The sequence below is a fragment of the Coregonus clupeaformis genome, unplaced genomic scaffold, assembly GCF_020615455.1.
Source record: "Coregonus clupeaformis isolate EN_2021a unplaced genomic scaffold, ASM2061545v1 scaf0134, whole genome shotgun sequence".
NCBI classification, from domain to species: domain Eukaryota; kingdom Metazoa; phylum Chordata; class Actinopteri; order Salmoniformes; family Salmonidae; genus Coregonus; species Coregonus clupeaformis.
In genome coordinates, this window is record NW_025533589.1 from 227,472 (window position 1) to 247,649 (window position 20,178).

The window sequence follows — 20,178 nt, forward strand, 5'->3', positions numbered from 1 at the left end:
CATTGTAAAGGATTTAAACACTGTTTCCCATGCTTGTTCAATGAACCATAAAAAATTAATGAACATGCACCTGTGGAATGGTCGTTAAGACACTAACAGCTTACAGACGGTAGGCAATTAAGTTCACTGTTATGAAAACTTAGGACACTAAAGAGGCCTTTCTACTGACTCTGAAAAACACCAAAAGAAAGATGCCCAGGGTCCCTGCTCATCTGCGTGAACGTGCCTTAGGCATGCTGCAAGGAGGCATTAGGACTGCAGATGTGGCCAGGGCAATACATTGTAATGTCCGTACTGTGAGACGCCTAAGACAGTGCTACAGGGAGACAGGACGGACAGCTGATCGTCCTCGCAGTGGCAGACCACGTGTAACAACACCTGCACAGGATCGGTACATCCGAACATCACACCTGCGGGACAGGTACAGGATGGCAACAACAACTTCCCGAGTTACAACAGGAATGTACAATCCCTCCATCAGTGCTCAGACTGTCCGCAATAGGCTGAGAGAGGCTGGACTGAGGGCTTGTAGGCCTGTTGTAAGGCAGGTCCACACCAGACTTCACCGGCGCTGGTCGCTGGACCAGACAGGACTGGCAAAAAGTGCTCTTCACTGATGAGTCGCGGTTTTGTCTCACCAGGGGTGATGGTCGGATTCACGTTTATCGTAGAAGGAATGAGCGTTACACTGAGGCCTGTACTCTGGAGCGGGATCGATTTGGAGGTGGAGGGTCCATCATGATCTGGGGCGGTGTGTCACAGCATCATCGGACTGAGCTTGTTGTCATTGCAGGCAATCTCAACACTGTGCGTTACAGGGAAGACATCCTCCTACCTCATGTGGTACCCTTCCAGCAGGCTCATCCTGACATGACCCTCCAGCATGACAATGCCACCAGCCATACTGCCCGTTCTGTGCGTGACTTCCTGCAAGACAGGAATGTCAGTGTTCTGCCATGGCCAGCGAAGAACCCGAATCTCAATCCCATTTAGCACGTCTGGGATCTGTTGGATAGGAGGGTGAGGGCTTGGGCCAATCCCCCCAGAAATGTCTGGGAACTTGCAGGTGCCTTGGTGGAAGACTGGGGTAACATCTCACAGCAAGAACTGGCAAATCTGGTGCATTCCATGAGGAGGAGATGCACTGCAGTACTTAATGCAGCTGGTGGCCACACCAGATACTGACTGTTACTTTTGATTTTGATCCCCCTTTTGTTCAGGGACACATTTTTCAATTTCTGTGGAACTTGTTCAGTTTATGTCTCAGTTGTTGAATCTTGTTATGTTCACACAAATGTTTACATATGTTAAGTTTGCTAAAAACAAACGCAGTTGACAGTGAGAGGACGTTTCTTTTTTGCTGAGTATATAATAGCGGTTTGTTAGTGATATGCAGATGGAGGTCTATACCTCAGCTATAGCCTACATATCCTAGATGACCAGCCTAAACCTGTTCAGATCAGTTCCCATAACGTTACAGGCCTACCAGTAGCAGGACAGAGCATGTAGCCTAGGCATGATATGTTTCACATTTCCAACAGAGACCTTCAGGTTGGTCAGCATGATAAGTGACCATATATCAAACCTACTCTGACTATTGAATGTCTGTAAACGACCTAACTTTCTAATATAATAGTTCTATGTAGCCTAGACTTACCAGAGTCTGCCTGTCTTTCCTTCAAATCAACACATTTATCCTAATTTTAATGTTGCAGAGAAATGTGTCCCACAGTTTCAACAGCCATTTTGTAAGTGCGTAGGCTACACACTTACTTTGTATTTCATATGAGGAAACTAGAGTGCGGCCGCCTGTTTTCTTGCAGATGAAGTAGCCTCTCATAGGGAACTCATTCAACCAGCCTAAACAACAGTAAATAAAATATGTCAAATGGTCAAAAAACAATGGTGTAAAGAGAATCCTGTCCTCCTAATATAGCCATGTACATTAAAGACAGTTATATTGCTACAGATGTAGGATCTTAATTTGAGCCCGTTTGCTACAGCAGGAAAATAATCCTGAAGCAACTCAACATTTGAATTATTATGTGGATAACTGACATTTTCCAAAAGGGAAGGTGGAAAAAGGGGAAATTACAAACTTCAGAAGACTTTTTTAACCCTCCAATACACAACAAGTTTTAGTTCTCCTGCAACAGGCTGATTAAATTAAGATCCTACATCTGTACAGAACATGTCTTTATCTAAACCAAGGCAGTTTGCATTATTAGCAATGATGTTGCAACTGTAAGCTGCTGTAAACCTATGTGATTGGATGTTATAGACCCCCATCTGAACAGTTTCTTTCCCCATGCTGTAGCCCTCACCAACTGACCATCTGGTCCATAGAGACTAAAGGACTATACACTCTATGCTGCACACCACATCAAGCCATCTCTGAACTGTACACTACCATCTGGCCCATAGAGACTAAAGGACTATACACTCTATGCTGCACACCACATCAAGCCATCTCTGAACTGTACACTACCATCTGGTCCATAGAGACTAAAGGACTATACACTCTATGCTGCACACCACATCAAGCCATCTCTGAACTGTACACTACCATCTGGTCCATAGAGACTAAAGGACTATACACTCTATGCTGCACACCACATCAAGCCATCTCTGAACTGTACACTACCATCTGGTCCATAGAGACTAAAGGACTATACACTCTATGCTGCACACCACATCAAGCCATCTCTGAACTGTACACTACCATCTGGTCCATAGAGACTAAAGGACTATACACTCTATGCTGCACACCACATCAAGCCATCTCTGAACTGTACACTACCATCTGGTCCATAGAGACTAAAGGACTATACACTCTATGCTGCACACCACATCAAGCCATCTCTGAACTGTACACTACCATCTGGTCCATAGAGACTAAAGGACTATACACTCTATGCTGCACACCACATCAAGCCATCTCTGAACTGTACACTACCATCTGGTCCATAGAGACTAAAGGACTATACACTCTATGCTGCACACCACATCAAGCCATCTCTGAACTATACACTACCATCTGGTCCATAGAGACTAAAGGACTATACACTCTATGCTGCACACCACATCAAGCCATCTCTGAACTGTACACTACCATCTGGTCCATAGAGACTAAAGGACTATACACTCTATGCTGCACACCACATCAAGCCATCTCTGAACTGTACACTACCATCTGGTCCATAGAGACTAAAGGACTATACACTCTATGGGAAAGTATTGGGAAGGTAGAAAGATAACAGCGAATATGAGACATTTGGGAAGGTAGAAAGATAACATTGAATTTCCCCCAAGTATCTCAAACAGGAAGTTAAATTAGTCACAGGGGTGTGCTAACTAAAGTAGTGTTGCAAAAGCCTTTCCACCCCACTCTTCCCCATCAGTCTCAAGAACAGAACCTGTGGTTTAATGTAGAAACATGTAGATACAACAGAAACAAGATGTGATACTATCTACTTCTCTTTTACCAGAACAGAGACATTTCCCAGAGGAGGCTGGTGGGAAGAGCTATAGGAGGACAGGTTCATTTTTAAAGACTTTTGTTTTTATCTTTTTAATGACAGATCATAGAAACATGCTGTTTTCTGAAATATAGATACTGTTTTGGTGCTGAGAGGATGAATATGAGGTTGAAAAGTGGCGGAATTGACTTTTAACACTAGAATCAGACCCCAAATAAACATATGTCCTGCTCCCTGACTTTTCCTAAATGTTTGTATTTTACACTGCTCCTTTGTCAGAATGTTTTAATCACAAACAGAAAAGTATTCTATGCCTTGTTACCCGTTGTTTTCACACCTATTCCCAACTTAATCTGCCAAGACAATGCACCACTAATGAGTCTCTCTTTCCTCACTGAATAAATGACAAATGGATGAATGGGCGATAATTGTGCATGTTACTTCACAACTGAATTTAAAATTAGGCCCAACTGAATGATAAGGAGGGTGCAGATGTTGAATTCATTTAGAACAATAGTGTAATGATGAGTTTGTGTTATGCCTATTTATCAGCAGCAAATCACTTGACCACACGCCTTGTGGGTTGATACATTTCTCTTTTATGTTTTACTTTGTAAATGGGACGGATTTATTTTCTATAACTCTAATTGAATGTATTGTAAGGGAAATGAAAACATGCTACATGTTGCAGAAGGCCTTTAGAATAATGCAAAACATATCCTTGACTCTAACAAACTTGATGAGCGGGAAACAAACTGATGCCAGTCAGCCTCACAGCCGGCCCATCAAAACTACACCTGAACTATACTTCAACTCATTTCACACATGATAAGAGTTAGCCAATAGACCAGATTACATTGACAATAATCTGATGAGTGACAATATTATCAGTTGTCAAATTGTACATGAAGAGATGGACGCATCTTGTAATTGACAGATGCAGGGAAGGAGCATCTCTTTATCAAATCCTCCTTCAGAGTCCCATGCAGGTAAAACATTGTGATTTCTATATAGTGCTGTATCTGAAAGAGCATATTCTGCAGTTTCTATGACACTTACCTTTATCAAATAACTCTCCACATTCAAGAGGTGAAGCTCTATTTCCAAATATCATTTTTTCACCAACATCCCTGCTGTTCATTCATTTAGCACATGACCAGAGCATTGCTCTGGCTACTAAGCAAAAACTAGTAACATAATCAAATTAAAATATGCTATTCTGTCGTCAATGGATGAATGGCCAATAGAAACCAGATAGAAACTGATAATGATGCATGTGACTTCTGTTTTGATTAGCCGTGGATGTCGAAACCAACTTGCTCAGTGTCTTTCCATATCTGGGGAAAGATTCAACCAGATCAGCGGGTGAGAGACTGTCTGAGACTGTGGTTTTGAGACACGTGGAGCCCAAAAAAAAAGACACAATGTCAAGTCAGCAGGTCCTGCTCTCCCTCTTCCCCAAGCACCACAGCTCCCACTGGGGAAAAATACACAATGTCAAGACAGCAGGTCCTGCTCTCCCTCTTCCCCAAGCACCACAGCTCCCACTGGGGAAAAATACACAATGTCAAGACAGCAGGTCCTGCTCTCCCTCTTCCCCAAGCACCACAGCTCCCACTGGAGAAAAATACACAATGTCAAGACAGCAGGTCCTGTTCTCCCTCTTCCCCAAGCACCACAGCTCCCACTGGGGAAAAATACACAATGTCAAGACAGCAGGTCCTGTTCTCCCTCTTCCCCAAGCACCACAGCTCCCACTGGGGAAAAATACACAATGTCAAGACAGCAGGTCCTGTTCTCCCTCTTCCCCAAGCACCACAGCTCCCACTGGGGAAAAATACACAATGTCAAGACAGCAGGTCCTGTTCTCCCTCTTCCCCAAGCACCACAGCTCCCACTGGGGAAAAATAAGACACAATGTCAAGTCAGCAGGTCCTGTTCTCCCTCTTCCCCAAGCACCACAGCTCCCACTGGGGAAAAAGGAGACACAATGTCAAGACAGCAGGTCCTGCTCTCCCTCTTCCCCAAGCACCACAGCTCCCACTGGGGAAAAAGACACAATGCCAAGACAGCAGGTCCTGCTCTCCCTCTTCCCCAAGAACCACAGCTCCCACTGGGGAAAAATACACAATGCCAAGACAGCAGGTCCTGCTCTCCCTCTTCCCCAAGAACCACAGCTCCCACTGGGGAAAAAGACACAATGCCAAGACATCAGGTCCTGCTCTCCCTCTTCCCCAAGCACCACAGCTCCCACTGGGGAAAAAGACACAATGTCAAGTCAGCAGGTCCTGCTCTCCCTCTTCCCCAAGAACCACAGCTCCCACTGGGGAAAAATACACAATGCCAAGACAGCAGGTCCTGCTCTCCCTCTTCCCCAAGCACCACAGCTCCCACTGGGGAAAAAGACACAATGTCAAGTCAGCAGGTCCTGCTCTCCCTCTTCCCCAAGAACCACAGCTCCCACTGGGGAAAAAGACACAATGCCAAGACATCAGGTCCTGCTCTCCCTCTTCCCCAAGCACCACAGCTCCCACTGGGGAAAAATACACAATGTCAAGACAGCAGGTCCTGTTCTCCCTCTTCCCCAAGCACCACAGCTCCCACTGGGGAAAAATACACAATGTCAAGACAGCAGGTCCTCCTCTCCCTCTTCCCCAAGAACCACAGCTCCCACTGGGGAAAAAGGAGACACAATGTCAAGTAAGTAAGAGCGGACGGAAAAAGTCCCATAAAACTGTGTGCAGGGCAACCGATTTGTTTGTGGGGCTTGCTCACACAAAGCCCCGAAGCTGTGTGCTGACTGTGGACCTGAAGCATAAAGAGAAGATGTGATTGGTTCATGTGTAAAGGCTCGGTACAGTGTCTGATACAATCAACAAATGATTGTTTTTATATCTTGTCATGAATATATTTCCACAAATATTTATTTATGCAATTCATCCTTTACAATAGTTTATGCACTATTTATTTTACTATTTATCACGTGTTTATATATTCTGCAGTTTCTATGACACTTACCTTTATCAAATAACTCTCCAAATTCAAGAGGTGCAGCTCTATTTCCAAATGTCACTTTTCTCAACAATATCTGTGCTGTCAATGTATTTATCACATGACCACTCGAGCGCCAGCATTGCTCTGGCAACTAAACAGAAACTAGTAACATCATCCAGTTAAAATATGCTGTTCTGTCATCAATGGATGAATGGCCAATAGAAACCAGATAGAAACTGATAATGGTGCATGTGACTTTACTTTTGGTTAGCCGCTGATGTCGAAACCAACTTGATTAATGTCTTTCCATATCTGGGGAAAGATGAAACCAGGCCAGCAGGTGAGTGACTGTTTGACTGGGATTTTGAGACACGTGGAGCCTTACATGGGCAAAGGCAGAAATGGGACCATAGACAGCTTCTTCACATCAATTTCCCTGTCAGACAAGTTGATTGTAAAGAAGAAGCTGCCCCTCTCTGCGCAAAACAACATATCTGCGGAGAGTGGTAAAGCAACACTCACGGTGTGATGGAGAGTGGTAAAGCAACACTCAGGGTGTACAGATGTTAAATAAATAAGTGTTAGCTTCCTCAGCACCATGCACCCCACTGTTGCCACCGGCGGTGACCAGAAGAGGAAACCGGAGACAGTGACAGACCACAATCACACAAAGGTATATACAGTATCTCTACCATATACAGATAGCCTTCCCATCTGCCAAACACCAAATAGGATCCCCTTTTATTATATTACATTCATATTATTACTATTAGTATTATCATTCTATATAATTATAACCTCTTCTATTCTATTCTATTTTATGTAAAAGCTTGGTGTGGATGCTAGACCAGATGTCCAGACTGTACTCTGTAAAAGGGGGTACTCTCCTCTGGCCTGTTGACTGTACTCTGTAAAAGGGGGTACTCTCCTCTGGCCTGTTGACTGTACTCTGTAAAAGGGGGTACTCTCCTCTGGCCTGTTGACTGTACTCTGTAAAAGGGGGTACTCTCCTCTGGCCTGTTGACTGTACTCTGTAAAAGGGGGTACTCTCCGCTGGCCTGTTGACTGTACTCTGTAAAAGGGGGTACTCTCCTCTGGCCTGTTGACTGTACTCTGTAAAAGGGGGTACTCTCCTCTGGCCTGTTGACTGTACTCTGTAAAAGGGGGTACTCTCCTCTGGCCTGTTGACTGTACTCTGTAAAAGGGGGTACTCTCCTCTGGCCTGTTGACTGTACTCTGTAAAAAGGGGGTACTCTCCTCTGGCCTGTTGACTGTACTCTGTAAAGGGGGTACTCTCCTCTGGCCTGTTGACTGTACTCTGTAAAAGGGGTACTCTCCTCTGGCCTGTTGACTGTACTCTGTAAAAGGGGGTACTCTCCTCTGGCCTGTTGACTGTACTCTGTAAAAGGGGGTACTCTCCTCTGGCCTGTTGACTGTACTCTGTAAAAGGGGGTACTCTCCTCTGGCCTGTTGACTGTACTCTGTAAAAGGGGGTACTCTCCTCTGGCCTGTTGAGGTGTTCTACAATGTGCTCGACATGACTGCTATCAACACGTGTTGTACAAGCAATGCCTTGACAAGACAGTCAGCAGGAGATATTTCATCATGGATCTGGCATGTGAGCTTGGTGAGAACCAAATGAACACAGAGAAAGAAGCTACAGTCACCAAGCAGGCCGCCAAGACAGCAGGTCCTGTTCTCCCTCTTCCCCAAGCACCACAGCTCCTACTGGGGAAAAATACACAATGCCAAGACAGCAGGTCCTGTTCTCCCTCTTCCCCAAGCACCACAGCTCCCACTGGGGAAAAATACACAATGCCAAGACAGCAGGTCCTGCTCTCCCTCTTCCCCAAGCCCCACAGCTCCCACTGGGGAAAAATACACAATGTCAAGACAGCAGGTGCACACCGAACAAGGCCCATGAAAACTGTGTGCAGGGAACCGCTTTGTTTGTGGGGCTTGCTCACACAAAGCCCCGAAGCTGTGTGCTGACTGTGGACCTGAAGCATAAAGAGAAGACGTGATTGGTTCCTGTGTAAAGGCGCGGTACAGTGTCTGATACAATCAACACATTATTGTTTGTATATCTTGTCATGAATATATTAACACAAATATTTATTCATGGAATTAATCCTTTATAATTGTTCATGCACTGGTGCGTTTGTTTAGAAATACAGCAAATAATTTCACCTGAACACCTGGCTAGTTATATTATTGTCACACCCTGGCTCTGGGACTCTATATGTTGAGCCAGGGTGTGTTCTTTCTGTTGTGTTTATTTCTATGTTGGCTAGAGTGACTCCCAATCAGAGGCAACGAGTGTCAGCTGTCTTTGGTTGTCTCTGATTGGGAGCCATATTTAAACTGTCTGTTTTCCCTTTGCGTTTGTGGGTTCTTGTTCCGTGTTGGTCATTGTTACCGTGGACTTCACGAGTCGTTTCTTGTTTTGTTGATTATTGTTGTCGATTATCACTAAAGATAATAAAGGTAACCATGTTCGTTCATCACGCTGCGCCTTGGTCTATTCAATACGACGATCTGACAGAAGAACCCACCAAGATAGGACCAAGCAGCGTGTCCCGGGGCAGAACTTGGACTGGACATGGGAGGAAGCACTGGGAAAGGAGATGGAGAGGTTGGCGATGGCCCAGGTGGGCGAAGTGTGGTCCTGGGAGGACATGCTCGGGGGAAAAGGGCCATGGGCGAGGATTAAGGCCCTGGCGAAAGAGGAGCAGCGGCGTCAGCAGTGTCAACGTCGGACAGGTGAGAGGCAACCCCAGAAAATATTTAGGGGGGGGGCACACGGCATGGACGACTGGGCAGCAGGAGGCTGCCAGAGGGCGATTTGGAGAAGAGGCCACCGGGTTAGGGGGGCCAGACGGCAGGTTGGCTGAGCCTGGATGGAGAGCGGAACCAACTTCCCGTACTCAGGCATGGCAGCATGGGACGGGGCAGGTTCCGCGGTATGCGGAGCGGCGTACTGGGCCACGAGTGGTCCGGCATAGTCCTGTACGTCCTGTGCGAGCACCCCGCATGTATCGTGCGAAGGTGGGTATGCAGCCAGGACGGAGTGTGCCGGCTCAACGCTCGTGGTCTCCAATTCCTCTCCGCGGTCCCGGATATCCTGCTCCAGTGTCACGTGCTGTTATGCCAGTACGGGTACACAGCCCTGTACGTCCTGTGCGGATGCCTCACACAGAGTTTGTGAGGGTAGGCATTCAGCCAGGACGGGTTGTGGCCGCTCTTCACTCCAGGTCTCCTATCCGTCTCCACAGCCCGGTTCGGCCTGTCCCTGCTCCACGCACCAAGCCTACGGTGTGCGTCGCCAGCCCGGTCCGGCCTGTCCTTGCTCCACGCACCAAGCCTACGGTGTGCGTCGCCAGCCCGGTCCGGCCTGTCCCTGCTCCACGCACCAAGCCTACGGTGTGCGTCGCCAGCCCAGTCCGGCCTGTCCCTGCTCCACGCACCAAGCCTACGGTGTGCGTCGCCAGCCCAGTCCGGCCTGTCCCTGCTCCACGCACATAGCCTACGGTGTGCGTCGCCAGCCCGGTCCGGCCTGTCCCTGCTCCACGCACCAAGCCTACGGTGTGCGTCGCCAGCCCAGTCCGGCCTGTCCCTGCTCCACGCACCAAGCCTACGGTGTGCGTCGCCAGCCCGGTCCGGCCTGTCCCTCCTCCACGCACCAAGCCTACGGGGTGCGTCGCCAGCCCAGCCCGGCCTGTCCCTGCTCCACGCACCAAGCCTACGGTGTGCGTCGTCAGCCTGGTAAGGCCGTTCCTCCTCCACGCACCAAGACAGGGGTGCGAGTCGTCAGCCTGGTAAGGCCCCGTTCCTCCTCCACGCACCAGGCCAGGGGTGCGCGTCATCAGCCTGGTAAGGCCCGTTCCTCCTCCACGCACCAAGCCAGGGGTGCGCGTCGTCAGTCCAGCACAACCCGTGCCTGGGTCACCGGTGCCTGGTAAGGTACCGCCAACTGCTCCACTACGGTGCTGAAGCTAACCGCTCCTGCTAAGTCCAGTTCAGCTCCAGCCAGCGGAGGCCAGACTGGACCAGGGGCGCTATGGGGGGTTTATTGGAGGGTGGTGGGCAAGGCCGGAGCCAGAACCGCCGCCGAGGAGGTATGCCCCCCCCCCCCCCCCCCGTTTTGTTCAAGTTGAGGCGCGGTCGCAGTCCGCGCCTTTGGGGGGGGGGTACTGTCACACCCTGGCTCTGGGACTCTATATGTTGAGCCAGGGTGTGTTCTTTCTGTTGTGTTTATTTCTATGTTGGCTAGAGTGACTCCCAATCAGAGGCAACGAGTTTCAGCTGTCGTTGGTTGTCTCTGATTGGGAGCCATATTTAAACTGTCTGTTTACCCTTTGTGTTTGTGGGTTCTTGTTCCGTGTTGGTCATTGTTACCGTGGACTTCACGAGTCGTTTCTTGTTTTGTTGAGTATTGTTGTCGATTATCACTAAAGATAATAAAGTTAACCATGTTCGTTCATCACGCTGCGCCTTGGTCTATTCAGTACGACGATCGTGACAATTATCATTATTATTATTATATTTTTCATTCTACTTTGTCAAAATAAACTGTAAATTGACTTTATTAAGTACTATAACTCTATTACTAATTGAATCTACAAATAAAGTTGATCAGATGGATTATACTGTAATGTTTTTATTGTGAGGGAAACAGAAATAGGATATAGGACTTTTTTTATTTTACTTTGTAGAATTAACTTTTTTTGAGTTACAAAAAATATATATTTCCACTAATATTTCTTCATGCAATTAATCCTTTACAATAGTTGCTGCACTATTTATCAAGAGTTTATTTAACAAACCATGTTTACACACCTTGCACCTTGCTGGTTGATATGCATCTGATGCATATGCTAAAGTGGACGCCTGGTAACTTTCTCTAGCGGGTTCTTATATGCTGAAAGAACAGGTGGTTCTAGTGTTAAGGACTGGTAGATGGGTGTTGCTCATGCATTCACTCATGCTGACCGGCTCCAGTACTTTGTTCTTGACTAAAGCCTCCAAGTCAGCCTTGACTTATGGTCTGATAGCATAAGGTACAGGTCCTGCTTTCAGAAACGTTGGTTTGCTGTCTGGGTTAATGCTAAGCTTCCCTGTAATGTCGTTCATACTACCCAGCTGTCCATTAAAGACTTATCCATGTTTCTTTAAGATGGCAGGTAGGTCTGTTTCTCCATGTGTCATTGTACGCACTGATGGCCAGTCCAGTGTGATTTTCTCCAACTATGAACATCCCAGTAGTGATGCATAGTCTCCTTTCACAACATAGAGTGGCAGCTTTTCAGTTTGTCTGTTTACCTGAACTGTGACAGTGATGCCTCTCACAGCGACAGATTCACCTGTGTAAGTCTTTAACACGAGGTGCGCTGGTTGAAGTGGAAGGTGTTTCAGTGTCTTTTTTCTGACACAAGAGATACAGCTGCCCCTGTGTCAATCTCCATACCCACCGGCTGTCCCTCTAGCAAGGGGGAGACATAGTAGCCGTGCGGCCCGCCAGGAAAAGGTCAGGATTTTCAGTGTGACTTCCTGGTCTGATGAGTCACTCACCTCAGTGTTCTCTTACTCAACAGTGTGAACATGTCTATGTGTCTTTCGTTGGAATGCCTGTTTCTTGTTTCCCGTTTTTGTGATTTCTCTGTTCTCTTTTTGTTTCTGGAGACTTGTCCGATGTTGCCCTTTTTACCACAGGCTGGACAATCCATGTCCTTACACCAGCATGTGACTTGAATTCCCAGTCTCTGATTTTCAGTTGAAACTCTGTTGAAACTTTTTATTTATTTTAAAGGAACACAGACAAGAACAAATAGCAGCAGGAATGGTTATACAGCTAGAGACACAATACTGTTAAAATATATATCAGAACAAATAGCAGCAGGAATGGTTATACAGCTAGAAACACAATACTGTTAAAATATATATCAGTATATTATGGAAACTAGTTATTGCAGTTAAATACAATTATAATAAACCACATATACAATCACCCACCTCAGCTGCATCAACCCACCCTCCAACCCCTCCTGGGACCACCCCAACCCACCCTCCAACCCCTCCTGGGACCACTCCAACCCACCCTCCAACCCCTCCTGGGACCACCCCAACCCCTCCTGGGACCACCCCAACCCACCCTCCAACCCCTCCTGGGACCACCCCAACCCACCCTCCAACCCCTCCTGGGACCACCCCAACCCACCCTCCAACCCCTCCTGAGACCACCCCCAACCCACCCTCCAACCCTCCTCCTGGGACCACCCCCAACCCACCCTCCAACCCCCTCCTGGGACCACCCAAACCCACCCTCCAACCCCTCCTGGGACCACCCCAACCCACCCTCCAACCCCTCCTGCGACCACCCCATCCCACCCTCCAACCTGATCTCCATTAAATTAAATACTAAATCAAGGTACACATTTGCACAAAAATTATAATTAACGGTCAATCTGTTGGGTAAAACCCACTACAGGAGTTATTTTATGGTTTCAGCTGCAATTGTTGTTTGGCTAGCCCCATGGATCCTAGCAGTGGATAGTTTTAAATAAATGATATCTATAAAAGTGCTGATCCAATGAGGTGTGGTGGTTGCCATCTTAGTTCCAACATATTTTTAGCTGCTGTCCAACCTGACAACATTATACGTCTTTGCTGTAATGACAGTGGTGAATTATCATTCAGTAATAACAGTTTGGGGGAACAAGGTATGAGGATACCTCTTTCCAAAACATGTCCCCTGGTCACTCCCAGTACATATGATTAAAGGAGTCCAAGGCACCTTGATTACATAGATCACACAGAGGAGTGGTTGGGATTTCTATTAAATTATGTTTTCTTGGTGGAAGGTTTACCCTGTGTATGAGATTAAAATGTATCAGCTGGTGATTAGGATTGTTAGATGAACCCACTAAGTTCCTGATGAACTCAACTGGTGAGCCTCTTTAGCAGCTAGTTCCATGGACACACTGATTTCAATGTCCTTTGCCAAGGTCAGATGACTTTCAGTCAACAGTCTCTTTTGTGTAGCTTCACTCCGTAGCCCACATACTAGTCTGTCTCTAATGATGTCATTTAGAACAGCATTAAACTCAGTGTTCTGGTAGTTTCTTTAATGCAGCAGCAAACATTGTTACTGATTCTCCCTCTTCCTGATGTCTCCTGTGGAACCTGAACCTTTCAGCATTAACTAGTGGTTCTGGTGAAAAATGTCCTTTAAGTATCTCCACAATATCCCCATACGTCTTATTACCTGTTCTGACTGGCTGTAGCAGGCTGCCTAGTAAATTAAATGTCTTTGGCCCCATTACACTAAAACATGTAGGCACAATGTTGTCCTCATCCATGTCATTTACAAGAACAAAATATTCAAACCGTTCTGTATATGAGCTCCACTGTTCAATACTTTTATCAAACTGTCCAATGGTTCCATCAATTCCAATAATTGTTCATTTCTCAATAAGCTCCTGATTGTCACTCACTTCAATATTGTCCTCAACCAAAGCAATATTTTCCTCAGTCACGTGATCTTCATTCACTTCACTCACTGACGTTTCCTCCTAAGTTCGCTCATTTAGCAGATTTAATTAAAAGGTTTGTCTTCACAGTTGAATAAATGTCCTTTGTTTTAATCACTTCCTCCTTTTTAATCACGTTGTTTTCCAACTCCGATGTCCGTCTCCAGTCATTTTCTGCTGTCCATGACGATGTTAACTCCAGAGGTGGAAAAAGTACCCAATTATCATACTTGAGTAAAAATGAAGATACCTTAATAGAAAATGACTCAACTAAAAGTGAAAGTCACCCAGTAAAATACTACTTGAGTAAACGTCTAAAAGTATTTGGTTTTAAATATACTTAAGTATCAAAAGTAAATGTAATTGCTAAAATATACTAAAGTATCAAAAGTAAAAGTACAAGTATAAATCATTTCAAATTCCTTACATAAAGCAAACCAGACAATTTTCTTGTTTTTAAAATGTACGTTCAGCCAGAGGCAAACTCCAACACTCAGACAATTTACAAACAAAGCATTTGTGTTTAGTGAGTCTGCCAGATCAGAGGCAGTAGGGATGTTCTCTTGATAAGGGTGTGAATTGGACCATTTCCTGTCCTGCTAAGCGTTCAAAATGTAACGAGTACTTTTGGGTGTCAGGGAAAATGTATGGAGTAAAAAGTATATTATTTTCTTTAGGAATGTAGTGAAGTAAAAGTAAAAGTAGTCAAAAACATAAATAGTAAAGTCAAGTACAGATACCCCAAAAAACTACTTAAGTAGTACTTTAAAGTATTTTTACTTAAGTACTTTACACCACTGGTAACGCTCTTTCTTAGCTAGCTCGACTATGCACTTGCCTCTGCTAGCAATACACTGTGCTAACATTAGCCTAGACTGGACCACAGAAAATAACAGTTTTAAACAGTTGTAAAAACCCACTTCTTCCAGACAGAATAGCTCCTTAATCAGACTTAATCATCACCAATCTTTTGTTATGTCTCGTTGGATTCATAACCACGTCTGTATAACAATTCAATAATGATGAGTTGTGTGTGTGTGTGTGTGTGTGTGTGTGTGTGTCCAGTGTGTTTGAGTGTGTGTGTCCAGTGTGTGTGTTTGTGTTTGTGTGTGTCCAGTGTGTGTGTGTGTCCTGTGTGTGTGTGTGTCAGGTGTGTGTGTGTGTCCAGTGTGTGTGTCCAGTGTGTGTGTGTGTCCAGTGTGTGTGTCCAGTGTGTGTGTGTGTGTCCAGTGTGTCCAGTGTTTGTGTGTTCAGTGTGTGTGTGTTCCCAGTGTGTGTGTGTGTGTGTGTGTGTGTGTTATGTTTGACACAGGGACACTGAGGAACCCCAAAGGTCAAAGGGGTCATCCCAAACCCTAAACCCTGGATAGAGGGGCTCAGTGAATGTGGAGTGGAATGTGTTCAGGTGGGTCAGTGTGTCAGAGGAGACTCTGTAGAAGGACAGAGTGCCGGCTGGCCAGTCCAGATACACTCCTACTCTGTGGGATCTGGAGGAGGGGACGTCTATGGTAGTGGACTTATTATTGTGACAGGCAGAGTAACTGTTGTCAGAGCAGAACAGACTCCAGGACTTGTCATTGTCTCCAAGACAACAGTCATCAAGCCTTCCTCTTCTGCTGATTCCTTTATATGTCACTCCTATATCAGCCCTTCTCCCACCCCACTCTACCTCCCAGTAACAGCGCCCAGTCAGACCCTCTCTACACAGCACCTGTCTACAGTCCTCAAATCTCTCTGGGTGATCAGGATACGGCTGCTCCTCTCTCCTCCATGTCACCTTTCTGTTCTCCTCAGACAGAGAGAGGCGTCTGTTTACTGTGTTTAGGTCCAGTGTGAGATCACAGACATCTGATGGATGAAACCAGACACAATATTAGAAATCATCATCATTCACATTAGAATGTTAACTCACTTTTCACTAATTCATTTAATGTAGATGTTTCTAGGTATCAAAAGGAGACGTTAAGGTAACTTGAGACTTGTTCAATGATCATATGTTATACTGTATGGTAATATAAAACACACTTATTCCCATTAATTACACACACACACACACACACACACATCCTGAACACACACACACACATGTCCTGAAAACACACACACACACACACACTGGATACACACTCACACCTCTATGCATGAACACACACACATCCTGAACACACACACACACACATCATGAACACACACACACACTAGACACACACACACACACACACACGGAACACACACACACACCTGTATGCATGCAAGCATACACACACACACACACACACACACATTGTCAAAGCAACTCTTTGTAAACTTTGGTGTCCCTGATTTGTGCTTCTGTAGAACTACAGCTGATATTTAATATGACCAAGTAAGTAATGATGGTGGTCTTTGACTTTGACTTCACTTGAATTAAGACTTATTCTTAGTCATATTCTTCACAGCAGTCAACACTCACATTTTCTAAGTCCAGGTTTCATTGTGTTCTCTCCACCATGTTCCACACTGTAGCGGTAAGCAGAAGAACAGACAGTCATTGAGGGATACACGTGAACTCACACACACACACACACACACACACACACACACACACACACACACACACACACACACACACACACACACACACACAATGGACACACACACAAACAGCCAGCACATAACTTTGTCCAAGTGTGTGTGTCCAGTGTGTGTGTGTCTGTGTGTCATTGAGTGATACACATGCACACACACACACATTAGACACACACACACACACACACACAAACAGTCAGCATATAACTTTGTGTGTGTCCAGTGTGTGTGTGTGTGTGTCAGTGTGTGTGTGTCCAGTGTGTGTGTGTGTGTGTCCAGTGTGTGTGTGTGTCCAGCATACGTGTCTGTGTGTGTGTGTGTGTGTGTGTGTGTGTGTCTAGTGTGTGTGTGTGTGTCTAGTGTGTGTGTCCAGTTTGCCTTGTGTGTGTGTCCAGTGTGTGTGTGTCCAGTGTGTGTGTACAATGTGTGTGTGTCCAGTGTGTTTGTGTGTGTGTCCAGCATGTGTGTGGGTCCAGTGTGTATGTGTGTGTCCAGTTTGTGTGTGTGTATGTGTGTGTGTGTCCAGTGTGTGTGTATCCATTGTGTGTGTCCAGAGTGTGTTTGTTTGTGTCCAGTGTGTGTGTGTGTATCCAGTGTGTGTGTTTGTGTGTGTGTGTGTCCAGTGTGTGTGTTTGTGTCCAGTGTGTTTGTCCAGTGTGTGTGTGTGTGTGTCCAGTGTGTGTGTGTCCAGTGTGTGTGTGTGTGTCCAGTGTGTGTGTGTGTGTCCAGTGTGTGTGTGTGTGTATCCAGTGTGTGTGTGTGTGTGTGTGTGTGTCCAGTGTGTGTGTGTGTGTGTGTGTCAGTGTGTGTGTGTGTGTGTGTGTGTGTGTGTGTGTGTGTGTGTGTGTGTGTGTGTCAGTGTGTGTGTGTCCAGTAAACACACACACACACACACACACACACTGGAATCACACACGCACACACACACACAAACACACACACTGGACACACACACACAGTCTTTATATAACTTAGTCCAAGTGGTGGTCAGAATGTTTGTCTTAACTAGCCTGATAACTCCAACATGTCTGATATGAACATTGACATAAACCCTCTACATACTTCAGAGTTTCTCCAGTCTGCAGTGTGGATCCTCCAGTCCAGCAGAGAGCAGTCTGACTCCTGAGTCTCCTGGGTGATTGTAGCTCAGGTCCAGCTCTCTCAGGTGTGAGGGGTTTGACTTCAGAGCTGAGAACAGAGAAGCACAGCCTTCCTCTGTGACTAGACAGCCTGACAGCCTGCAAAGAGTCAAATCATATTAAAATCACACTGCTATTCTTTGGTGGTCCAAATAGTGGCAGTATATTTTTTCAACATATTCAGATATATCAGTGTCCTGAAACCTGCCATATCTATTCATAAATGAATGTTTCATTATTATAAATGTATTGCCTGTAGATAGAAAAATATATAGTACGAATATTTGAGTTGACTGACCAGACCAGTTTAAAAAGCAGTATCAGTCAAAAGACAGACAGTGAGGTATCAGATTTAGATTGTATTGAGTATACAGTCCACACCATATCTATTTTGACAGTGAACCTAACCTTTTAAATTTGGCTCTATACTCCAGCATTTTGGATTTGTGATCAAATGTTTCATATGAGGTGACAGTATATAATGTCACCTTTTATTTGAGGGTATTTTAATACATATCTGTTTCACCATTTAGAAATGAAAGCACTTTATGTATCTAGTCCCCCATTTGAAGAAGTCAAACGTATTCTGACCATTTGACTTATAGTGTATTAAAGTAGTCAAAAGTTGAGTATTTGGTTGTAAACTCGTTGGTTGCATTTGCAGTTTGTTTTGGTTGTGTTTTGGGTTATGTTTTGCCCAATAGTAACTGAATGGTGGATGATGACTGGATTAATTTTCTGTCTAAGTGAGTAGATAACAGGTTTCGAAACACTAATAAATTAATCCTGATGATGCCATGATTAATACAAATCATAAATCAATCATGAATAATAATGAGTGAGAAAGTTACAGAGGCTACAACAAAACATGCTAACCTCTCACCATTACCAATAACAGAGGGGATATGAACTTTGTTCCTCTGTAACTTTCTCATTCATCATCATTCACCATTCATTCATGATTATTCATAATCATGGTAGCATCCACATGAATGAAGAAGTTCAGAAACATCTTCTATTCTTACTGACAATACAAGTGAAGTGACTCCAAAATGACAGGACATTATTCACCATTCAGTTTCTATTGGAAATAACATAATCCAAAACACAACCAAGACAAACTGCAAATGTATTCAACACGTTTGTAGAATCACAAGTTTGATGTAATCACTGCAGGTAAGGAATATGGGACCAAATACTAAACTTATGACTACTTTAATACAATATAAGTGAATATGTCCAAATTATTACGACTTCTTCAAATGGGAGAACTAGACACATAAAGTGCTTTCCTATCTAAACTGTAAAACAGCTATGTATGAAGACATTCTGTACTGTCGCCTAATATGAAACATTCTATCTCAAATCCAAATTGCTGGAGCATAGCACCAAATGTAAAACAGTAAGCTTCACTGTCCAAACACATATGGTGTGGACTATGTGTGTCTGGTAAACACATGTGGATCTGGTGAACAGTTATCACTTGTTGACCAACTACAGGAATACTGACCTCAGAGTCTCCAGTTTACAGTGGGGATTCCCCAGTCCAGCAGAGAGCAGCTTCACTCCTGAATCCTTCAGGTCATTGTTACTCAGGTCCAGCTCTCTCAGGTGTGAGGGGTTTGACTTCAGAGCTGAGACGAGAGAAGCACATCCTTCCTCTGTTACTCCACAGCCTGACAGTCTGACAGAGAGATCATCATGATTTCACAAACACACTGTTAATTTAACACCAGTAGTGTAGAAGGACATTGGCAGATGCATTTGATTTATTCTCTTAAACAACATATAGATTCATCTTCCGTCTCCTAGAATTGTATGGTCATATTGTTATACTAATATGAACATCAATGCATTGATTCAGTAAGTTTTTCAATGTAATATTATATACATATTATAATACATATATTTCTCTAAACTTCATATTTATTCCTGATGATTAGTTCTTATATGTCATTTGATGTACTCACAGAGCAGCTCTGGAGGCTTTGACCACTGGCAGCAGCCTCAGAAGACCTTCCTCTGATCTGGAGTATTTCTTCAGGTCAAACACATCCAGCTCCTTTTCTGAAGTCAGCAACACAAAGACCAGAGCTGACCACTGTGCAGGTGACAGTTCTTCTTCTGAGAGACTTCCTGATCTCAGGTAGCTGGATCTCCTCCACTAGAGAATGATCATTCAGTTCATTCAGACAGTGGAACAGATTGATGCACCTCTCTGGGAGAGGGATTCTCCCTGATCTTCTCCTTGATGTACTTGACTGTTTCTTCATGGCTCTGTGAGCTGCTTCTTGTCTTTATCAGTAGACCTCGTAAGTGCTTCTGATTGGACTCCAGTGAGAGGCCCAGAAGGGAAGCGGAGGAAAAGGTCCAGGTTTCCTGTCTCACTTTGTAAGGCTTTATCCACAGCACTCTTGTAGAAGGTAACTTTACGCTTCTGTCTGAACCTCACAAAAAAGTGGCTGGATG